The following is a 24,293-nucleotide window of genomic DNA, read 5'->3' as shown; positions in this document are numbered from 1 at the left end:
ATAGTGTAAGGAGCCTCTGGGACAACTTCAAGCGAACCAACATCCGAATTACGGGGGTGCCAGAAGAAGAGAAAGAGCAAGATATTGAAAACCTATTTGAAGAAATAATGACAGAAAACTTCCCCTACCTGGTGAAAGAAATAGACTTACAAGTCCAGGAAGCGCAGAGAATCCCAAACAAAAGGAATCCAAAGAGGACCACACCAAGAAACATAATATTTCAAATGCCAAGAGCAAAAGACAAAGAGAGAATCTTAAAAGCAGCAAGAGAAAAACAGTCAGTTACCTACAAGGGAGTACCCATACGACTGTCAGCTGATTTCTCAACAGATACTATGCAGGCCAGAAGGGAGTGGCAAGACATATTCAAAGTGATGAATAGCAAGAACCTACAACTAAGATTACTTTACCCAGCAAAGCTATTCAGAATTGAAGGTCAGATAAAGAGCTTCAATGATAAGAACAAGCTAAAGGAGTTCATCACCACCAAACCAGTATTATATGAAATGCTGAAAGATATCCTTTAAGAAAAGCTAAAGGAGTTCATCACCACCAAACCAGGATTATATGAAATGATGAAAGGTATCCTTTAAGAAGAGGAAGAGGAAGAAAAAGGTAAAGATACAAATTATGAACAACAAATATGCATCTATCAACAAGTGAATCTAAGAATCAAGTGAATAAATAATCTGATGAACAGAATGAACTGTTGATTATAATAGAATCAGGGACATAGAAAGGGAATGGACTGACTATTCTTGGGGGGGAAAGGGGTGTGGGAGATGCGGGAAGAGACTGGACAAAAATCGTGCACCTATGGATGAGGACAGTGGGTGGGGAGTGAGGGCGGAGGGTGGGGCGGGAACTGGGAGGAGGGGAGTTATGGGGGGGGAAAAAAGAGGAACAAATGTAATAATCTGAACAATAAAGATTTAATTAAAAAAAAGATATCCTTTAAGAAGAGGAAGAAGAAGAAAAAGGTAAAGATACAAATTATGAACAACAAATATACACCTATCAACAAGTGAATCTAAAAATCAAGTGATGAACAGAATAAACTGGTGAATATAATAGAATCAGGGGCATAGAAAGGGAGTAGACTGACTACTCTTGGCGGGGGGGGGGGGGGGGGAAGGAGTGGCGGGGGTGGGGGAAGAGACTGAACAAAAATTGTACACCTATGGATGAAGACAGTGGGGGAGGGGGGTAAGGGCAGAGGGTGGGGTGGGAACCGGGTGGAGGGGAGCTATGGGGGAAAAAAGAGGAACAACTGTAATAATCTGAACAATAAAGATTTAATTTTAAAAAAAATGAGGATAGGCCTGGCCTGCATGGCTTAGTGATTGAGCGTCAACGTATGAACCAGGAGGTCATGGTTCGATTCCCAGTAGGGGTATATGCCCGGGTTGCAGGCTCGATCCCCATTGTGAGGTGAGCAGAGGACAACAGTCAGTGATTCTCTCTCATCATTGATGTTTCTATCACTCTCTCTCTTTTCCCTCTCCCTTCCTCTCTCAAATCAGGATAAAAGTTAATAATAAGAAAAAGTATATATCATATTTGAAAAGTTTATTCTCTGTTTAGAACTCATAGGAGGTGATAATGCAGTGTGTTATAGTTTAAAGAGTACTGGAATTATAATAGGGGATCTGGATTTTTGTCCTTGCTATACATTAGAGAGGTAGGTTATTAGGTCTCCGTTTTAGTTGGAAGACTTTGACTGACAGTATAAGCATTGTGAACTTTATTTTTTAATCATTTGGTTGCTATTGAATACTGTTGTATAAAGGAAAGATAAGGTAAAAATAGGGTTTTATTAACATTAATTCAGTATACAGAATGACTTGGAAGAGAAAACATTACTATAAAAGAAAAAGTAATCCAAGTTTCAGATGACAAGGACTTGGCCTATAGCAGTAGGAATAGAAAGGAATTGATTTATGACCTACTAGAAAGAAACTATAAAATAATATTTTATTGATTAGTTTGGTCCTGTGGAAGAGGGAGGAATTCAAATGGTAAGGAGAAAGTAGAGAATTTTTTTCTGCTCTAAACATTCAAAGGACTATATGTATATGTAGCATTTGCTTGACCCCTACTATTTTCTATTTACCTTAAAGAATTTCTTTTCAGTCTTTTAGGAAGCTTAATGATCTCCTAGGGTATATTTCATTCATTAAAAAATATTATTTACTTATTTTAGAGAAGGAGGGAGAGGGAAACATAGATTTATTGTTCCACTTATTTATGGATTCATTGGTTGCTCCTTGTATGTGCCCCGATCAGGGATTGAGCCTGCAGCCTTGGAGTATCAGGATGACACTCTAACCCACTGAGCTACCTGGTCAGTGTCTCCTAGGGTATGCTTTATAGGATAGAGTCCTGGGCTCCCCCCTCCCCCCAGATTTAGAGGTGTATCTTTTTTATAAGTATGCTGAATGATTTGATGCAAGTAAGTGGCCTGCAGACTGCACTGTGAAAAACATTGCTTTACTATACTGACTCATGGTCAGTTGATGCTTTACTTCTATAGGCCGATAAGAGATACTTGAGTCTTTAGGTTCTGAGTAGAATTATCAGAGCCATTCTTGACAGTGTGTTTTCCCTTATGTACCAGTTCTTTAAGGACATTCCACTTTATTTCCTCTCCTTTCAGCTCTCTGAAATGTTGGTATTAAGAATCAGAAGTATTTACTATCCTGTCCTAAATTAGTTGAATAATTCTGCAACCAGAGAAATAGAAATAGCAGTCTGCTCATTCCATTTTCAAAGTTGTGCTTTTTTGTGAACTGCATTGATATTATGGTGGTGTATGAATTTTTGGGGATTGTTGTGGTATACACACTCCTTTGAATATCTCAGTCAGAAAGAAGAGGAGGAGTGCTGATTCTTCACCTTCCTAACATGTATGATTTTGTCTTCTTCATTTTCCAAATGCAGTGTATATGTGTAGAAAATCTATACAGATACATATACAACTTTTAATAGCAGCACTCTGAGAAGTGGAATTGGGAGATGAAGAAAAGAAGTGGGGGCTTTTACTTTTTATTTTATACTCCACTAGTAGCCCTGCACATGAATCCATGCGCCAGTAGGTCTCTGCTGCTCCCCTGTAGCTCTTCACCTGCTGCTGCCCTCATCATATCATAGCGACCAGTCGACTGGTCATTCGTTTGACTGGTAGTAATGGTCGTTTAGACTTTTATATATATACTAGAGACCCGGTGCACAAAAATTTGTGCACTCGGGGGGGAGGGGGGTCCCTCAGCCCGGCCTGTGCCCTCTCACAGTCTGGGACCCCTCGGGAGATAACGACCTGCTGGCTTAGGCCTGCTCCCGGGTGGCAGAGGGCAGGCCCAATCCCTAGGTGCAGCCCCTGGTCGGACTCAGAGCAGGGCCGATTGGGGAGTTGGGGCGCTGCCCCGTCATGCACAGAGCAGGGCAGATTGGGAGGTTGTGATGCCACCCTCAGTCACGCTCAGGGTAGGGCCAATTGGGGGGTTGGGGCACCGCCCCCTGTCACCCACAGAGCAGGGCCGATCAGGGGATTGGGGCGCTGCCACTCTCACACTCAGGGCAGGGCCGATGGGGAGATTATGGCTCTACCCCGTCACACACAGAGCAGGGCCCGTGGGTGGGGGGTTGGGGAGCTCCCCCCTATCAGGCACAGAGCAGGGCTGCTCAGGGGGTTGGGGCCCCGCCCCCTGTCACACACAGAGCCGCAGGGCGATCAGGGGATTTGGGCGCTGCCCCCTGTCATGCTGATCCCGATGCCGGGAGGCATATTACCCTTTTACTATATAGGGTAGAGGCCTGGTGCATGGGTGGGGCCGGCTGGTTTGCCCTGAATGGTGTCCTGGATCAGGGTGGGGGTCCCCACTGGGGTGCCTGGCCAGTCTGGGTGAGGGGCTGAGGGCTGTTTTCAGGCTGGGAGTGACTGAAGTTCCCAACTGCTCCTTTTTTTCTTTCTTTCTTTTTTTTTTTTTTTTATTCTGGTCCAGCTTTACCTTGAGGCTTGGCTCCAGCTCTTAGGCCTCCGTGGCTGAAAGTAGGTTTCTGGTCTTTGCTTACAATGTTGCAAATCTGCTGGCTGAAGTCCGGCGGTATTTGTTACAATGTTTCTTAAACTGCCGGCTCAGAGGCCTGCAGCCGCAGGTGGGGAACGTTGGTTTCCTCCAACGATCCTCCGTCACTGAGGCAAGCAAGCCTCATGTTAGTTTCAAGCTGCCTGGCTGCTGGCCGCCATCTTGGCTGACAGTTAATTTGCATATCTCGCTGATTAGCCAATGAAAAGGGTAGCAGTCGTATGCCAATTACCATGTTTCTCTTTTATTAGTGTAGACTAGAGGCCCGGTGCACAAAAATTTGTGCACTCGGGGGGGGAGGGGGGTCCCTCAGCCCGGCCTGTGCCCTCTCACAGCCTGGGACCCCTCGGGAGATAACGACCTGCTGGCTTAGGCCTGCTCCCGGGTGGCAGAGGGCAGGCCCAATCCCTAGGTGCAGCCCCTGGTCGGGCTCAGAGCAAGGCCAATTGGGGGGTTGGGGCACCGCCCCCTGTCACACTCAAGGCAGGGTCGATGGGGAGGTTGCGGCGCCACCCCCTGTCACGCACAGAGCAGGGTCGATCAGGGGGTTGGGGAGCTCCCCCCTGTCACGCACAGAGCAGGGTCGATCAGGGGGTTGAGGAGCCCCCCCCTGTCACTCACAGAGTAGGGCCTATAGGGGAGTTGGGGCACTGCCCCCTGTCACACACAGAGCAGGGCGGATCAGGGGTTGGGGTGCCACAACCTGTCACACTCAGGGCAGGGCCAATGGGGAGGTTATGGCTCTACCCCGTCACACACAGAGCAGGGCCCATGGGGGGAGGGGGTTGGGGCACTGCACCCTGTCACACACAGAGCCGCAGGGCGATCAGGGGGTTGGGGCGCCGCACCCTGTCACACACAGAGCCGCAGGGCGATCAGGGGGTTGGGGAGCTCCCCGCTATCAGGCACAGAGCAGGGCTGATCAGGGGGTTGGGGTGCCTTCCCCTGTCACGAACAGAGCAAGGCGGATAGGGAGGTTGTGGCCCCGCCCCCTGTCACACACAGAGCTGCAGGGCGATCAGGGGGTTTGGGCGCTGCCCCCTGTCATGCTGTTCCCGGTGCCGGGAGGCCTCGTGGCTCCGCTGATCCCGGTGCTGGGAGGCATATTACCCTTTTACTATATAGGATAGAGGCCTGGTGCACGGGTGGGTGCTGGCTGGTTTGCCCTGAAGGGTGTCCTGGATCAGGGTGGGGGTCCCGCTTGGGTGCCTGGCCATCCTGGATGAGGGGATGATGGCTGTTTGCAGCTGGTCACACACCCTTCAGGGTGGGGGTCCCCACTGGGGTGCCTGGCCAGTCTGGATGAGGGGCTGAGGGGTGTTTTCAGGCTGGCGGGTGACAGAAGCTCCCAACCGCTCCTTTTTTTTTCTTCTTTTTTATTCTGGGCCAGCTTTAGCTCTGAGGCTTGGCTCCAGCTCTTAGGCCTGGTCTGCTGAAAGCAGGTATCTGGTTTGTTTGGGTTCTATAATCGAAACACTGTTTCAACTCCAGCTCTGAGATCCCGGCTGGCTGAAAGCAGGTTTCTGGGGTTTTGTTTAGCTTCTATATTTGTAACAATGTTTCAAACTGCAAGATCAGAGGCCGGCAGCGGCAGGCGGGGAACGTTGGAGTCCTCCGTCACTGAAGCAAGCAAGCCTCATGTTTGCTTCAAGCTGCCTGGCTGCCGGCCGCCATCTTGGCTGGCAGTTAATTTGCATATCACCCTAATTAGCCAATGGGAAGGGTAGCGGAGGTACAGCTAATTACCATGTTTCTCCTTTATTAGATAGGATATATATATATATATATATATATATATATATATATATATATATATAATACTAAGTTTCAGAATTATTATGTATAAGAATCATATCATCTGGCCCTAACCAGTTTGGCTCAGTGGATAAAGCATCGGTCTGCAGACTGAAGGTTCCCAGGTTCAATTCCAGTCAAGGGCATATATCTTGGTTACGGGCACATCCCCAGTAGGGGGTGTGCAGGAGGCAACTGATCGATGTTTCTCTCTTATTGATGTTTCTAACTCTCTATCCCTCTCCCTTCCTCTATGTAAAAAAATCAATAAAATATATTTTAAAAAAAGAATCATCTGAGCAGAATCACTTGTTTAAAATAGAGGCTCCACTCCAGGGACAATTGATTTTGATAGAACTTGAATAGAACCTGAGTATCTGCATTCTAAATAAGCACCCTGAGTAATTCCAATGCAGGTGATTTGAGCACTGCATTTTGAGAAATATTGGGTCATCAGCTGCTTGGTGGCAGCATAATGTTCTGGTTAAACATGGAATTGGGATCCAGAGATTCATGAGTGTGAATCTTGGCTCTTATACTAAGTAGCTATTATTTAAACCCTCTAGATTTCTCTCTCTCTCTCTCTTTTTTTTTTTTTGGCCGTAAAATAGGGTATAGTAACATCTATCTCCTAAGACTATTGGAGATTAAAATAAATGAGAAAGTATATGTAAAACATTTATTAAGGTGCCTGTTATATAAATCTTCAATAAAAGTATAATTGATTTTTGATAGTCAACATTTATCCTGGTGCCTAGAAAATAATTGATGTTCAGTGAATGTTTGATAAGTGAATGGAGTATAGTTATAAGATTATCATATTTATGAATAGAAGGTCATTTTAAATAATCTGGTCCAACATCTTCATTTTACATATTAGGAAGTTAAAGCTCATAGAGGTTAGATGACTCATCCAAGATTACATATATAACATCTAATTAGTGGCAGAACTGATACCAGAACTAAAGGGTGAAATAAAGATCTGGTCATTATGATTTGTCTAACCACCATTTGTGATTAGTAGGTTACATTTAGATTTTAAGTAGGTAGATTGACATACATTTTTACTAGTATTTGTAATCAGTGGTAACCTCTAAAGTATTCCCTTCTTAAGCATTAAAACAACAAATAGTAAACCAGAAAGTAAAACTAAAAGACTGTGTAGTTATTGTTGCATTCTAAATATCTATTACTTCTTTCTAAATATCACCTCAGAGACCCAGTGCTTCCCAAATAGCATTCAGATATCATGTGTTCTTAGAACAGTAGACTCACAAGCTAATTGAAGGGGCTAAATCTGTCGCTTGGAGAATAATGGTGGAAATAATAATAATATCCTGTGTCTCTCTAAAGCTCTTATCCAATATATAAATTAAAATGAAATTAAAATGCCTAGTGATTTACTTTGGGGTTGGAAATATTGTTTCAGATTTTTATGTACTCCACTCAGATATGTTTCTCTACATTTTATTCTACTATATTACTTTTACATTTTAGTTTTGCTACCTAGGAGACTTATTAGATTACCAGGTCTTATGATTGATTTATTTATTTAAAAAATATCTTTATTGATTTCAGAGAGGAAGGGAGAGGGAGAGGGAGATAGAAACATCAATGATGAAAGATAATCATTGATTGGCTGCCTCCTCCACGCCCCCTACTGGGCATTGAGCCTGCAACTCAAGCACATGCCCTTGACTGGAATTGAACCTGGGACCCTTCAGTCTGCAGGCTGAGGCTCTATCCACTGAGCCAAACTAGCTAGGCAGGTCTTAAGATTTAAAGCAGTTTTAAATATATATATATATATATATATATATATATATATTATACAAAATGTCTTCATGAAGGAACACATATTTTTAAAAATATATTTTTATTGATTTCAGAGAAGAAGGGAGAGAGAGAAAGAAACATCAATGACGAGAGAGAATCATTGATGGGCTGCCTCCTGCACACCCCACATTGGGGACTGAACCCACAACTCAGGTATGTGTCCTGACCAGGAATTGAATCATGACCTCTTGGTTCATAGGTCAATGCCCAACCACTGAGCCGTTAGCTGGGCTAAAAAAATTTTTAAATTCATCTATTTATTTTTAAAATCCTTACCAGACGACATGCTTAGAGGGAGGAAGGGAGAGACGGAGAAAGAGAAAGAGAAGAGAGAGAGAGAGAGAGAGAGAGAGAGAGAGAGAGAGAGAGAGAGAGAGAGAGAGAGATTGGTTGCCTTCCATATTTGCCCCGATAGGGGATTGGACCTACAACCCAGGCGTGTGCCCTGACTTGAATCAAACCAGCAACCACTCAGTGCACAGGACAATTTTCAACCAACTGAGCCACTTTGGCTGGGATAAAGTAAATTTTGCTTATTTTTGTGTTGGATAGAATTTTATCTTCATTTCTAGATTTGGTAAGTGTACAATGCAGAATTCACCTTTGTTTAACCTATCTCTATACAATAGTGCATGGGATCTGTGGAAATAATATTGATGAAAGTTTTCTTTTTATCTCTGATAAAATCCTCAGAGAATATACTTTAAAGATTATTTTCTTGGTGAATTACACTGAGTTGCCAGATTATTATGACCACTTGACATTTGTAGGCAAATTAGCCATACACTGCATCGTATGGGATATGGAAGCCGAAGGCCTGTTCGAACAGGCCTTTGCTGTCTGCAGTTACCAAGTCAAAACGTCTCCAATTCGCACAGGACACAAGGATTGGACAGTTGAGCATTGGAAAAAAGTCATGTGGTCTGATGAATCACGTTTCCAGTTGCATTATGCAGATGGCAGAGTGAGAATTTGGCGGAAACAGCATGAAAGCATGCACCCCACATGCATGAGTACAACCCTTCAAGCTGGTGGGGGCAGTGTTATGGTTTGGGGCATGTTTTCCTGGCATGATTTGTGGAACAACGTCTGAATAGCACAACATACCTAAGTATCTTTGCTGATCAAGTTCATCCTATCATGTTGATGGCGTATCCCAATGGAGATGGCTTCTTCCAACAAGACAATGCGCCAGGCCACGGTGCTCGTATTGTGCAGGAGTGGTTTCAAGAACATGAGGGAGACTTTGCCTTGATTAGGTGGCCCCCACAATCACCAGATCTCAACCCAATTGAGCATTTGTGGGACAAAGTTAAAAGAGCCATCAGGCAGCTGGTTCCACAACCATCAAATCTCACAGAACTTGACAGTGCTATTCATCAGGCATGGTGTCAGATTCCTCGCATGACCTTTCAACATCTCGTGGAGTCAATGCCAAGAAGAATTGCTGCAGTATTGAAGGCAAAAGGTGGCCCAACGGAGTACTGATGGGTTGGTCATAATAATCTGGCCACTCAGTGTATATATAGAGAAATGGCTGCTTTTGGGGAAGCTCTATGACTTTAAAGTGGTAGATGAACTATATTTTGTAGGTTCATCCATGCCATTCTCAATTACTCCTTGTCAATTATATAAGGCAACATAAATAATAAGACTTTTTACATAGTAAATATATAATACAATTATGTAAAGAATTAAACTTTGTTGTAAATAATACATATGTACTTTTATGAGGTTGTAAAGTATCCTAGTTTTAGCATGCATTTTATTTTTCCTACAGTACAGAAATCATGGCCTTACTAAATCCTCATTTTTGAAGTTTGACAAAACTGAATAGACAGAGATTTTGGGGGACTGATTAATGGTTCTCAAAGGTAGAACTCATCTGTTGTGTTAGAAAGAGGTTGAAAACAAGTTACTCATGTTGAAAACAAGTTAGGTACTTGGTTTGGGAAAAAATAAAGAGTAATGCTCAGCTAGGACAATTAATTACTTTTTCTAGCATAGAAAGTTACATGAACTTATATTTTTAGGACCAAAATGTATCCTGAAATAAATACTGAGATTTATACCATGACCATGTACTTAATAATACTTGAGTTGGAGGAGAATGTCAGTATCTTCATTGAATTGTTACTGTCTTTCTCATAATATATGGAACCAATACTTCTGCTCTACTATTAGAACATAGACTTTTTTTTATTTTTTAGTGATGAGGGAATTTATAGATATACTCATATTTGTTTATCTGTTTTGATATTGTGAACCATAATGTTTACCTTTGGAGGTACAGTTTTAGAATAAAGATAATTTTTATTATGTTTAAGTAAATGTGATAAAGGAAGGCCTCATTGACTCTGGCCTTAAGGGACTATCTATAATAATAAAAGCATAATATGCTAATTAGACCGGATGTCCTTTTGGATGACCTTCTGGATGAAGCTGATGCTGCAAGGGAAGCCCAGGTCCTTGGTGCCTGCCGGTGGCCAGAGGGAAGCCCGGGTCCTGAGTGCCTGCTGGTGGCCAAAGGGAAACTTGGGTCCCAGGTGCCAGATAGTTGGGATTGAATAGATTACATTAAAAGTTAAAGCTTCTGTACACCAAAAATATCCTTAAATTAAAATATAAATGTCAACTTGTGATAAAGTATTTGTAGCAGAAATGATAAAGGATTAGAATTCTTATTTAGGCAATAATACTAATTGGAGAACTGACCATAGGACATCATTAGAAGAATTACACACACAACTGTAATTAGTGAATAAAAATGAAAAATTGCAAAGATAAATAATAATAAAAGAATATTTATTGAGTCTCAAGTTTTTAGTAACAATAATTCTGTCCAGGTTATAGTAAGATGGAGATATTTCTGAATTACCAGGGAATTGGCACAACCTTTATGGAAAGTAGTTATTTAAAATTATCCTTTATACAATTTGACCTAGTTTAATCTCACATCTAGGAATAGGGCTTAAAATATTAGCCAGAGATAACAAAGATTTATGTACAAAGATACTCATTGTAGCACTAATTATTATGGGGAAAATGGAAAACACACTAAATGCCCAATAGTAAGGGAATAGTTATTAGATTGAATCATATGCAAATGCTGATATTTGACTATTATGGACATACAAAAACATTGATTTCATATGATTCAACCTAATGCATAACATCATGGCTTATTGTATGATGGAGTTTTATGTAGCTATAAAATAGTGTTTATAAAGAATTTATAATTAAATAAAAATGCTCACTATGGACTGTAAAAGTAGGATACAAAATGTTAGAATAGGATAAAACTAATTTTGTAAAAGAAAAAAGTACATATATGCATGACTATATATATGTAATGGTATGAAGAAAATATTTACCAAAACATTATGGGGAGAGTCCTGTGAGGTTTAAGACTCCAAGCTGGATATTCAATTTCAAAGTTGGTAATCTCCATAATGGATGTGTGTGTGTGTGTGTGTGTGTGTGTGTGTGTGTATTAAGTTTGAATGCGGGAGCTAGAGAAGTGCTCTACAGAGAGGGAGGAGTGGAAGCAGAGCCAGGAAAGGGGAGCCACATAGGAGGTTGGGTTGGGCTGCTCTGAGGAGGAGTTTGGGAGAACAAAACTGACTAAGGCAGATTCTAAATTTGTTAGCTGTGGAGAAAGCCCATCAAAAAGTGTTAAGTGAAGTCTACTTGATCACTAAAGTTTTTTTGTTTTTGTTTTTGTTTTTTTTGAGAGAGAGAGAGAGAGAGAGAGAGAGAGAGAGAGAGAGAGAGAGAGAGAGAAAGGGGGGATAAAAATGAATTTGAAGAGGGAAGTAAATGGGGAAATGTTTTCTAGGCTCCAGAGCCAACTAGGTGTATCTGGGTTAAAAATGTATAGAAAAACCAGAGAGATTTAATACAAAAGGTTAATAGTGGTTATCTTGGGTGATGGGTTTTTTTTCCCTTCTTTATGCTTTTTTTTTTAAAATATATTTTATTGATTTTTTACAGAGAGAAAGGGAGAGGGATATAGAGTTAGAAACATCGATGAGAGAGAAACATCGACCAGCTGCCTCCGGCATACCCCCCACTGGGGACGTGCCTGCAACCAAGGCACATGCCCTTGGCCGGAATCGAACCCGGGACCCTTCAGTCCGCAGGCTGACGCTCTATCCACTGAGCCAAACCAGTCAGGGCTCTTTATGCTTTTTTATTTAAAAATTTCATTTTTATATAATCAGATCAAGAATAAAATTACATTTTTCTCTGTTTCATTTTAGTTGCCTCTCTCTTGACTATGACTTCTCATTAATATAAGAAAGGTATCTGTAATATCCTTTAATTTGCTTCCCTTTATAAAAGGTCTAAAAACAAACATGACTGAGCACCCCCAGTTTCTCCATTGCTTTCTACCTTTGCCTCTTTTCCTTTCTCTTTGCTATCTTCCCCTGAACTTTGACTAGATAATAAATTATATAGTTTGCAGAAACAATTCTCAGACAATACTGTTCTGATGATCAATCCTTTGTTTTTGCCATGTACCCATCTACCACAAATATTCCTGGGAATCTAGAAGGACAAGTACATGTACTAGTATAAGGCTGAGCACATTCTCAGAAAAGACCCGAAAAGGGCCTAAGCTCTCACCTCTGGCTGATGTTTAAGCTTTGTGCAAGTAGAAAGTGAGGACTAAGGTAGAGTTGTAAATGATTGGCTGCCTCCTAAACGCCATCAAGCCTGCAACCCAGGCATGTGTCCTTGATCAGAATCAACCTGGGGATTCTTCATTCCACAGGCTGACACTCTCCACTGACCCATACTAGCTAGGTGGGTTGAGAACAATGAAAATACATCCTTCATATCAGATATTTACATCACGATTCATAACAGTAGCAAAATTACAGTTATGAAGTAGCAATGAAAATAATTTTGTGGTTGGGGGTCACCACAACATGAGGAACTGTATTAAAGGGTCGTAGCATTAGGAAGGTTGAGAACCACTGAGCTAGGGCCTGGCTAAATTTTGAAGGCATGCCACTAATCACCATATACAAAGCCCATTTGCCAGCTCAGCTGCCCTAAGCTCAGGGGATAGATAGATCAAAAGAGTCTCCCATTGGAGATGATACTGGCCCATCTAGCAGTAGGGGGCTAAGCACTTCATCCTGGTCCCAGACAATAGCCTCCAAGGGTCTCACACTTTGTCCCAGTTCTGAGCCATTCCCTGCCCCCCACATAACTGAGCTCGGGAGGGTGGGATGGAGACTTGGCAGGGCTGACCTAAACAGTCTCCTGTTGGGGGTGGTGCCCACAAGCCTGTAGGAGTGGGGCAGGCACTTCTTCCTGGGGAGCACAGGTTGAACTCTCAGGGAGATTAGATTTGCCTCCTTGCAACGTAGCCACACAGCTCAGCACTCACCCCATCTGGTTCCTGAACAAAAGTTTCCCTGGGAGACACAGTCTGAAAATCTCACCAGCACTCTGGTCCCCCTGTGCCGCTGAACTCAGCAGGATGGGGTCAACTAAGTGATTCAACAGGTCGGGGGAGGGTTGCTAGCTGTGCACTCAAGGTGGGGGAGACTAGCCCTCTTTTCCAGGACGCACAGTTTAATCACTGTCTGGGTCTCTGCCAAAAGCCTCCTCAGGAAAAAGAGGCCCCTTAAAGTTACTGCTGGGTGTAGCCAGCAGACCAGTGTGGCTTCATCAGCAGCCAGAGTCAGGATCTTGCACTCCCCAGGTTGATGCTGTAATAATAGGAATGCTTGTGTCTGGTAAGGTGAGGTCTGGGCCTCCCAGGTGGACTGAATCCCCTGGACCCACCAGATGCTACAAGACTCCTTTTTCCAGCTCTGTTGCTCTGGGTTGGAGATCCCTGCATGGAGTTGAGGTCCCATGCTCCTTGGGGGAGGGGTTTTGTAGTTGTGATATCCCTCCAGCTTTTCAGCTGCCACCCCACCTGAGTGCAGGGACTAGCCTTACCAGTCTCTATGTGGCTTCTTCAGTTAATCTCTGGTTATTGTATTTCAGTTCAGCTAGCCTTCAGATTCATTATTCAGGTTGATTGCTTTATAATTTAGCTGTAAATCTGGTTTAGGGCCGGGAGCAGGAGGGTGTAGCTTCCACCTACTCTGCAGCCATTTTGGAATACCCAGAGTTCACTTTTGGAAATCACACTTAGCAAAAAAAGGAACAATAATAACGGTTAATTATTGCAGCATTTTTATGGTAAATAAAAAATTGCATATAATTTGAATGAACATTAATAGGAATAGTGTTATAAATTATTATAGAATACCCAGCTATTACATATGAGACTATTACTGTAATGCATTTTATCTAAATTTAAAGGCATGTCTGTGTAGTGTTATGAAAGCAAATCCTATATAATAAAAGGCTAATATGCAAATTGACTGAATCAAGGAACAACCAGTCGCTATGACTTGCCCTGACCACCAGAGGGCAGATGCTCAATGCAGGAGCTGCCCCCTGGTTGTCAGTGCGCTCCTACAGGGGGAGCACCACTCATCCAGAAGCCAGTCTCATGGCTGGCAAACACAGCAGCGGTGGTGGAAGCCTCTGCCACCTCCACGGCAGTGCTAAGGATGTCCAACTGCCAGCTTAGGCCCGCTCCCTGGAGCTCCCCTGAGGGCTCCCGGACTGTGAGAGGGCACAGGCCGGGCTGAGGGACCTCCCCCTGAGTGCACAAATTTTGTGCACCGGGCTCTAGTAACAAATAATATGAATGGCATAATCTCATTTTTCTAACAAATATATATATTATATATATATATATACACACACACATATATATATATACATATATATATATATATATATATATACATATATTCAATATTCATGTCTCTAAAAATAAAAGCATAATATGCTAATTAGACCGGACATCCTTTTGGATGTCCTTCTGGACGACCTTCTGGATGAAGCCACGGTGGTGGGTGCTGAGGCAGAGGCGTCAGCCGCCGCAGTAGCGGTGGCAGGGACCAAGCCCCTTGCATGAATTTCATGAATACAATGAAATGATGCTCAAAAATTTTTGAAGGGAAATGATTTCAACCTAGAATTCTATACTCATACTATCAAGTGAATATCATGAGAGAGATAAATTTTCAGATATGCAACAACTAAAATTTACTTATGCATCCTTTAAAAATTGTTTTCCCCTTTATTGATTTTTAGAGAGGAAGGTAGAAGGATAGAGACATAGAAACCTAGATGAGAGAGAAGCACCATTGATCAGCTGCCTCCTGCACGCCCCCTACTGGGGATCAAGCCAGAAACCCATCAAATTGGTAACCTATTGGTGCCTGGGTTGATGCTCAACCACTGAGCCACACCAGCTGGGCTTCTTATGCATCCTTTTTGTTAAAGAAGTTACTAGAGAATGTGCTCCAATAAAATGAGTTAAGTAAAACAAAAAAAGAGAAAGATACGGAATCCAACACAAGCAAGCATAAAGGCAAATACCAGGATGACTATTGTGTAAAGGCATAGAGAGCAATCAATTAGAATTTGAGAGGAAAGACAGGGTTTCTATATTAGGGTTCACCAGAGAAACAGAACCAATGGGATGTGTATATATACAGAAAGAGATTTATTGTAAGGAATTAGCTCATGAGATTGTGGACACTGACAAGTCCAAAGATCTGCAGAGTCGGCCAGCAGGTTGGAGACTCAGAATGGCTGATGTTCCAGTTCAAATCTGAAGGCTGTCTGCTGGAGAATCCTCCCTTACTCTGAGGAGAGTTGGTCCTTTTGTTCTATTCAGGTCTTCATTATGGAGGGTAATTTGCTTTACTCGAAGTCCACCAATTTAAATGTTAATCTTTTAAAAAATATATTTTAATTGATTTTTAGAGAGGAAGAGAGAGGGAGAAAAACATCACTGATGAGAGAGAATAATTGATTGGCTGCCTCCTGCATTCCCTCTACTGGGGACTGAGCCCACAACTGAACATGTGCCCCAACCAGAATTGAACTGTGACCTGGTTCATAGGTCAGCGCTCAAACACTGAGCCACACTGGCTGAGCTTATCCCAAAACACCAGAAACATCCGGAATAATGTTTTACCCAGCTACCTGGGCATGTTGTTCTAGTGAAGCCAACACATAAAATTAACCTTTACAGTTTCCAAGAAAAAAAATTTATTATATATTTGACAATTTGAAAAATAATACTGATAGGCAAAAACATGAAAAAAGTTATAATAAGTCCATAAAAACTATGTAAATTATTATAAACTGTGGTTTAATAGGAAGAAACAAAAATGTTATAAAAGAAATGTCATGTATTTGTAGTAAACTACTTGGCTCAGCTATGAACAAAATTTACTTTGTGTGATAATGTAAGCATTGACTTGATTTAGACAAGAGTTGTTATGTGATTATATTGGGAGGATGGGAGAGATGATATTTAAGAATTAAATACTCTCCTGCCAAAACAAGAAGACAATAGATAATGTCTAAAATTAAAAAAATTTTAAATTAAAAAGCAGTTTATGTACAAAGCTTAAAATATACTAAGCACATTAGTCAGAAATATGCAGTTAAATAGCAAAAGAAATACTTACAGTGATTTTCATAAATAAGTGAAGATATGTATATTCTTAAGGCCTAAAAGAAATCAGATCCTGGACAAAAAGAAAAAAAAAATCAATGACATAAATCACACTAGCTTTAAAAGGATATCAAGATTTCTTTATTCTGATTGAATTTCATGGGAATCCCTGTGTATAGGCATTCTTAGGATGTCTGCTATAAGATGCTTTAATTTTCTCAATAGTAAATGTGGAAGTAGTACTTAGGAGGTAGAAATAACTTAAAATGCAGGGTTATTGATAGGTGTGTTAAGGGTACTATAAACTTGGCAATCAGAAATAAATTCTGCAGTTGAATGATTTCTATAAATTATTTTAGAAGCTGATTATTAAACTATATGCTAGTCGCTTGTATACATAGTCAATGAGAAACAAAATTGTAATATTAAGACAATCTGATACTCTAAATCATCTTTATGTACAACACTATACCCTCTGGAAAACTAAGATGATACTCGTACTACTTGTGTACTGTGTTTTGTGGCATTTGAATGACCCTTCATTTTCATGTGTCTGATGCATCTTTTAATGCATCTATTAGAATGATGTGGTGATTGTGAACTGTATGCGCATGGAATCCAGATATCACAATTCTTTTTACCTAGCTTAGATCTTAGCACCCATGTGTTGCACATTTGGATATTGTTTGGATAAACTGCTCCTAGCTCATTGTAGGATTTTTACTTTACTTAAGGATGCCACAAAAATAGTTATAAGTAGCATATGAGTACTCATTGTGTAACTATAGAGCAGTAGAATATTAGCTGTTTTATGAAAACCTTGTTTGTGAAATACTAATTACAAATAGAAAGAAATTAGATTGCATGCTTTTCCAAATATAGGCACACAGATGAAAGCAGAATGAAGCAGTTCACATTTCAGGTGCTCAGATTTGTCAAATGATAAAAGGGAAATAGTATTTTTAATAATTATGCAGAAGTAATTTATAAAACAGTGGGAATTACATTAAAAATAAGAACAAGTCTACAAAATTGTGATAGTCATACCTAAAGTGGCTCAAATAAAATTATGGCAAAAAGATTAATGAATTTAAATAAAATAAGCACATCCTATACATAGACTCCCAGATTAGATCTATGTGGCCTTATTTCAGGAAAGGTGTGTTGGTACTTAATTTTTACATTTCTATATTTGGAAAAGTTACAAAATTGCTAAAATTCTAGGTTAAAGGATTAAAAGTTGAAAGTAAAACAACTATATTGGATTATCCCCTACACACAGTTATGTTGATATTAAATATAATTATTTGATTTTGGTGAAAACCTTGAGTACACCTTTTACTTAAAGAGTTTTCCACAGCTGACGATTATAGTATATTCTACTTCCTGTCACCCAGGAAGTCCTTGCAATTTTTATCATCACATCCAAATAGATAATGTATGTTCATAAGAAAATATCAGTGATAAAATTAAATCACTTATTGACTTTGCAAAATTATTTCTTAAACATTAATGGATAAAATGTTATTTTAAAAATTATTTAAAAAAAGAACGGGGGCAAAAACATTGTAATCTCACTCATAAAACTTAAAATGTATAAGAGATTTCCTATTGGTGTTGATTTTGAAAACTGAAGTCATTTTATAGATTTCTCCTTCTTATATACTATATTAAACTTGAGTTGTAAGGGTAGGGTAATAGAAGTCTGTTGATTTGAACAATCTTCTAACTAACATAATGACAAGGACCAAAATGTAACTGGTGTAAGGCAGTTCCTTGTATTTTAGTGTCATGCTCCTAATATAAATTGTAATGTTCATGAAAATAATCATCTTATATTTTAAAAACGTTTTTAATCGAATGAAGTCAACTACTTGAATCTTTTTCATACTTTGTTATAATCTGGGAGATAATTGAAGCTTCATAGTAAAATATGTTCAATTTCAATAATAATATTCACATAAATAAGTGCCTATGCATTATTGAATATTTAATAAAATTTTAAGGACAAGTAATTATCTTCTGTTGCATTTTTCATATTAAACACAATTTTAATTTAAAAAATGTAAAAAATGTAAATTTTTTAATATATTCAGGAATTTTTCCTAATTAGATGTTTTTGTTCAGTTTGTGCCAATCTAGGTACTGTTACATATTGTACTTGTTGCAATATTGTGCCTTTCTCTTCTCTTTGTTTCAAAAATATCTTTTCTATTTTGACTAATATAAAAATATCAGGAGTAAATTTAGAAAATAATTCATCTGGGCAATATAAATACTGCATTTCTGTTTCTTACTAGGATATATTTTCTGCTGACTAAGGACAAGAAACATGACAATAAACAAAATTAGAATTTGTCTAGTATCTGTAGTAGACAACAATACATAGTTAATAAAAGGTAGGCAGGAGATAAATGCTTCATGAAGATTCATTATTAGATTCATTTTCAGAAAATAAAAGCATCCAAACTAATATTTAATAATTAAACATTTAAAAAATGCCTAGCATGATTTATGGTTCAAGAAATAATAACATCAAAAATAATTAAACATAAGTTATGTCTTTAAGTGGTTTCTTTTGTAGTATAGGCCGGTGAAATACAACTTTAAAAATATTTATTTGACATTTTCCAATATAATACTAGATAGGTACTACTAGATAATACTGTTATTTCCTCGCAGGGTCACATGATTTGCAATTTTATCATTATATTTTCTCACAATGGTAATTTAGTAGTTAATGTGGTTGGTCTTCAATTGTATAGACAGCTAACACCTGGCTAGCTCACACCAAATAAGTAAACTTGGTAGAATAGATTGTCTAATACACAGATCTTATGCTGTTGTTACAGTGTTAGAAGTCCTTGTTATTATGAATGTGCATTATGATTGTATTGTACACAGTCCTGGTATGCAAATGGGTAGCATTCAGTGAAGTGAAATAATTCGGTGTTATTATTATCTTTGTAAATTACATCTTAAGAGTTTTTGAGGACTTTATGATGGCAGTTTTTTATAGTCACAGTCCTACAGTATGTGCAGCACAAAATGTTTTCTTTCACTATTAACAATAACTAAGCCAATGAAAATGCTCTTTAAATATACACCCGGCAAACATTTAACTGGCTCTTCCTTCTTACTACCCACAAACCATCTCTTATCATCTTTTAAGACAGTGTATGAAACAGCTTTGTACACATCTGTTTTTCATTGCTAATTGTTAGGAAAACTGGCGATTTAAATGCTTCTTTGGAGTCCTCTTAATCCTATCAAGAAGAATAAGTTGTATATGTCTTTAGATTATTTTTTTATCATTTAGAAATACACACATACTGTCCTGATTTATTTTCTAAATATTACTTTTAGGATTATAATATTTTTATAGATATTTTGAGGTCATTGCTTTGTAGTAATTAATTGAAATTATTAGCAACAGAGGCTATATTATATCTAAAAAAGATGCATGATTAAATGTAGAATTAAACATAATGTCCCTTTTTAAATCATCTTCAGAATTTTCTTAGACATATTTCCTATTGAAATGTACAATGAAGGAAAATGGTATTTGTTAGCAAAGAAACAATTAATTTAAAACTCTAAATCTTTTGCCATATTTATTTTTTAGGAAATAAATGCTTTACTTCCTCAGGCTTTTTCTGTTCCAGTAATCAAGTCATTAATGTCAATGAACTATTTCTGGCAGTGATATATTAAGAAGGCTTTTGCAATAATACATTGCATCCTAAATTAAAAGGATCTGTTGCAATAACTTTAAAATATTAATTTTCAGTATATATGCAATAGGTTTTTAATTAATATTTATTAAATCATAATAGTGTAAAAGATGGATCCCTAGTTAACACACTTAATTATTTGCTTTGCATGTATTAGGCACTCAGTAAATACTTATATGTGAATAAAAAAGATGGGAAACAAGCAAAAGTCTTTAACATAACTGTGATATTTAAAAACACATACAAACAAAAAGAAATCCTCTATTTAGAAATTTTAAAAATAGCAATTTGAGATTTGGAAGAAAAATTTTAAGTAACAAATTTTAAAAGTAGATAATAATTTAATCAAACTATTTTTAAAACAATGTTAACACAATATGTAAAGCATAAAATTTCTGAGGTAAATCATCAAACTTTTAAAGACTAGTAATATTAGTAAATTATTGTTTTATTATTTGATATTTATGAGTGAGCAGTTTTACTTACAGCATTATTTTTGTATCCCTTGCTTGTCTTTTGTAGGCACTGAAATGGATATATATGATTTATCAAATGTTTCTGGTGTGGCTAAAATGTATAATGAATGAAATGGTAATCATCTTAGTGGATTATAAACCTCAGATTTGGAAAGCGATGTATCTTTAAACACAGAGAAGCACATATGAAAGAATGCAAATGCTTTAACAATATTACTTGATGGTGAAAAGGTAACATGATATCTCAGAAGGATGCTATCCCATGAGATCCTTTGAATTTTAGTGAATAAAGTTTATTTTTGTGGTTGGATTTTCCTATAACTCTATCATATTTTTCTTTCAGTGGTTTTTGCGATAAACATGCTTACCTATGTAATTATCTAGATCACTTTTAGAAATATAATTCTATGTATCACTGTAAGACAAACATTTGGATGAGTGATAAACATTTCACTTTTCATCTAGATCTTTTAGTGGCATTAGTTTTGGCAGCCTTAAGCTATAAAGCAATCATTTCATTAATAAATAATTTTCTTTCAGATAGCATTTCAAAAGTATTAGGGTCTGGCATTTTAACATATTAAGTCTGATGTGTATTTTTGGAGGGAATTGGTATAGGTTTATAATTTTCTGTTTTCTACCACAATGGTTTTATTTCATTATATTTGGCCATTGATATTCTATTTATAGCAAAGTGAAGTATATATTCAGAATAATGAGAACTTCTCCCAGGTTGTTAGGATTTTGATGTAAATATCATGGAATTGGTGCCTGACTGTACATGTGCCATTAGCCATGTGTTCCAGTTTTATAGTCATTGGCCTTTGATTTGATTTTCTTTAAATGAGGTTTCTACTCAGGCTTAGTTTCTGTCAGTTATGTTAAGCTTCATGTGTATATCCTTCCATTTAAGAGAAAATGAGCTGCCAGGGTCAGGTCTGGTAAAACCAAGACGACCCCCCCCCAGATAAGGTTCTTGGGGGCATTGTAGAGTCTAATGTTCTTCCATGAGGTTGGCCCACCCCACTGCAACTAAGAAATGAGATGATTTGAGGGCTATTACATACTTAGGTTTTCACAGTGGATTAGAATAACATTACTTAACACAGGTGTTTCTATAATTGGGATTCCCTGGGAAAATTCAGTACTGTATTCAATAACACTCAGATTTCCACATCAGTGAAGGAGCAATCCAATGTTAATGTGCAAGGCTGTGGCATCAAACAGAGGAATAGGGTCTGGTTTGGGGGCCTGTTGCTTCTCTTCTTTGAAAAGACATTACTATTGTCCATTATTAGCACTGGGTTGCTGTGGTTCTCTTTTTAAATTTTAATTTATTTCATTAATTGTTATTATTATGCTGACTAAAATACTGAAAGACCCCTGCTGGCGTCAGTAAGGGGTGATTCATGGCCTCAGATTACACAAAATAGTTTCTGAGTGTCCTTTTTCTTGAGATAAATACAATTCTTCTTTTGTAAAGCATTACCTTTAAACAATGTCTGTGCACCCAAGTAACAGGGATATGACTGAGTAGGCACTCTTTCCGGAGTGAAGGGGCCCTATTCACGGGGGAAGATGGACTTGGAGTGGCCTTGTGGACTTCCCCAAGCCTTGGAGGCAGTGTCCAGGCACAACAAAGAACAAACACAAGTTATTTCAGGTTTTAGCTAGGGGATTCTTAAGCCTGGCATCCTTACGATGCAAGCCGTGCATGCAAAAAGAACGATGTGTGAAAAAGTGTTTCTATAGAGGTAGGGGTGGGAAAGTTGAAAATCGCTGATATAATTAACAATCATTATTATTTTACCGAATCCATTGTTAGACCATCAGAAGGACAGATTTCCTGAGAAATGGGCGACTATAGACCGAGTGTTCAGGCGGCGGAGTTGCCAAGGCGTCCCTCGCTTAAGCGCAGTTCTCGTCAGGGAGCTGACCTCCCTGACCCGCCCCCCCCCCCCCCCCCCCATCCCATCGCTAGTGACTTCGGGTCTGGCCGCGCTCCTGAGTCCCTTTGTCTCCTGCCCCGAGTGGCGAGAGTGGCGAGCTAGCGGGAGAGGAGCCCCGGGAGTGCTGCGCGGAGTCCGTGCTGAGCTGAGGTCGCTGCAAAAGGGAGCTCGGTCCTAGGCCAGGACCGGAGCAGATGCCAAGCCTCTAGGAAGCTGCCTCCATCCTCCGCCAGTGCCCTGGGAGTTGTTGCTTGAAGTTTCGGGGCAGCAGCGCCTGCCCTAGAGCTACAGACTCTTTAGTCCGAAGCTTTGTACTTTGCTGGGCGAGTGCACCTTCGCTAGGCTCCCGGTATGGGTTTCAGCGAGCGTGCTGTTTCAGCCCTCACTCTTCTCAGTCCGGTTCTTGGAGGGTAGGCGGTACCTGGCGCCCCCTTCCGCTCGCGGGGCGCCCCGCTTTGCTTCCCTATAAAGCGGTACCCCGCTGTCGCCGAGGCTGCGGGGCCGGTGTTAGCAGGGTTCATCGCGGCGGCCGGAGCCAGGCGCAGTCTTCCGCTCGACCTCAAGGTGGCGACTTAGGCACGTAAACAAAGCTCGGCCCAGTCGCAGGTTGGCACCCTCGCAGTTCCTCCACGTATCATTCTAGTTTTCCCGCTGGTCCCCAACCGGCTGAATTGACTGTTAAGGGACTTGAGTTCAGATGAGGAGTTCGGTCAGAATGGCAGTGTGTGTGTGTGTGTGTGTGTGTGTGTGTGTGTGTGTGTGTGTGTGTGTCCAAGCGCGGGAGGTGGTGATGGGGTGAATACTGTCAGCGGAACCCTTTGGGACGCCGCGTCTCCCCCGCATCACCTGAACCCTCATGCTGGCATCCCCCCAAGGGCTGGGGTTTTCGGACGCTCTGCAGCCCGAGATGCTGCGACCAGTGCGCAACCAGCAGAGGGCCGGGGTCTGGTGGCTGCTGGCAGCGGTGGAAGATTTGCTAATCGCGTTTCAGTGACACCCACAATTGATAAGTGGAGAGACCTGGAAAATAGAGCCCTCTTGCTGTGCCCTTCTCCGGGGGTGCATGCTAGCTGACCCGAGGGGGAGGGTGGGGTCACCGGGGCTGGGGAAGAGAGACACACAGACAGCGAAAGAATAAACGTGCGACAATCATACACTCTTACCTCCGGACGAAAGGGCACGGTTCCTAGAACTGAGATTTCCACAGCCCGTCTGCATCCCAGCTGTTTCTCCTGTAGGCTCTTTCCTGCCTAACAGCCTTCTAACTTGGACAAGGCTTGAGCTGCCCCCCGCCCTTTTCTTCCTCCCCTTTTTTTCTTTCCAGACATTCCCTAAACTCAACCCAGGGCAAATCCAGAAGTCGGTACAGTACAGAGCTTCCATTCAATTGGGGGAAGGGGTGGGGGGTCCCGTTTACAGTTTCCCTTAGGCAGATGGAAGAAGTAGATGGTTACAGGACTTTGGAAGGGTGCATGGGGATGGCATGGGTGTTGGTGGCAGGGCAGCGGGATTTCTCATGGGTCTTGGTGCTGCAGGTAAGTTCTCACATTCCAGTTTCCCTCGCGCGGAACTGCGGTGGTGGGTGCGAGTGGAGGGCAATCCTCAGCTGATTAAAGAGCAGTGGAGGGGGGTGGAGAGGGGCGGGTAGGGTGGAGGGTGGGGGTGGTGGAGAAATGGACCCGGACAGGCTCCTCGGACACATTGTCTGGGTTCCTGCCTGTGCCCGCTCTATGCTGATTCCCTTGGGAGCCTTTTGAGCAGGGTAGTATGCCCTAAGCTCCCCCCCCACCTTCTTCTTACCCTTTTCTAAAATGTGTTTAAACAGAAGTGAATATCCTGGTAAAATAAGTTAAAAATCTTTCCCT

General features: G+C 40.5%; 1 long non-coding RNA gene across 1 annotated transcript; it reads right to left on the bottom strand.

Annotated features, from left to right (window-relative positions):
- Positions 1-15,371: 15,371 nt before the first annotated feature.
- Positions 15,372-23,654, bottom strand: LOC132242218 (uncharacterized). Its single transcript, XR_009454550.1, has 3 exons — positions 23,592-23,654; positions 16,283-16,342; positions 15,372-15,537 (listed from the first exon to the last, which is right to left on the bottom strand). It is a non-coding gene; the product is annotated as an uncharacterized LOC132242218 (long non-coding RNA).
- Between the last annotated feature and the right edge of the window lie 639 nt (positions 23,655-24,293).

Source organism: Myotis daubentonii, chromosome 9, assembly GCF_963259705.1.
Source record: "Myotis daubentonii chromosome 9, mMyoDau2.1, whole genome shotgun sequence".
Classification (NCBI taxonomy): domain Eukaryota; kingdom Metazoa; phylum Chordata; class Mammalia; order Chiroptera; family Vespertilionidae; genus Myotis; species Myotis daubentonii.
The sequence above is the reverse complement of the archived record's forward strand: the minus strand, read 5'-3'. Positions and strand labels throughout refer to the sequence as shown.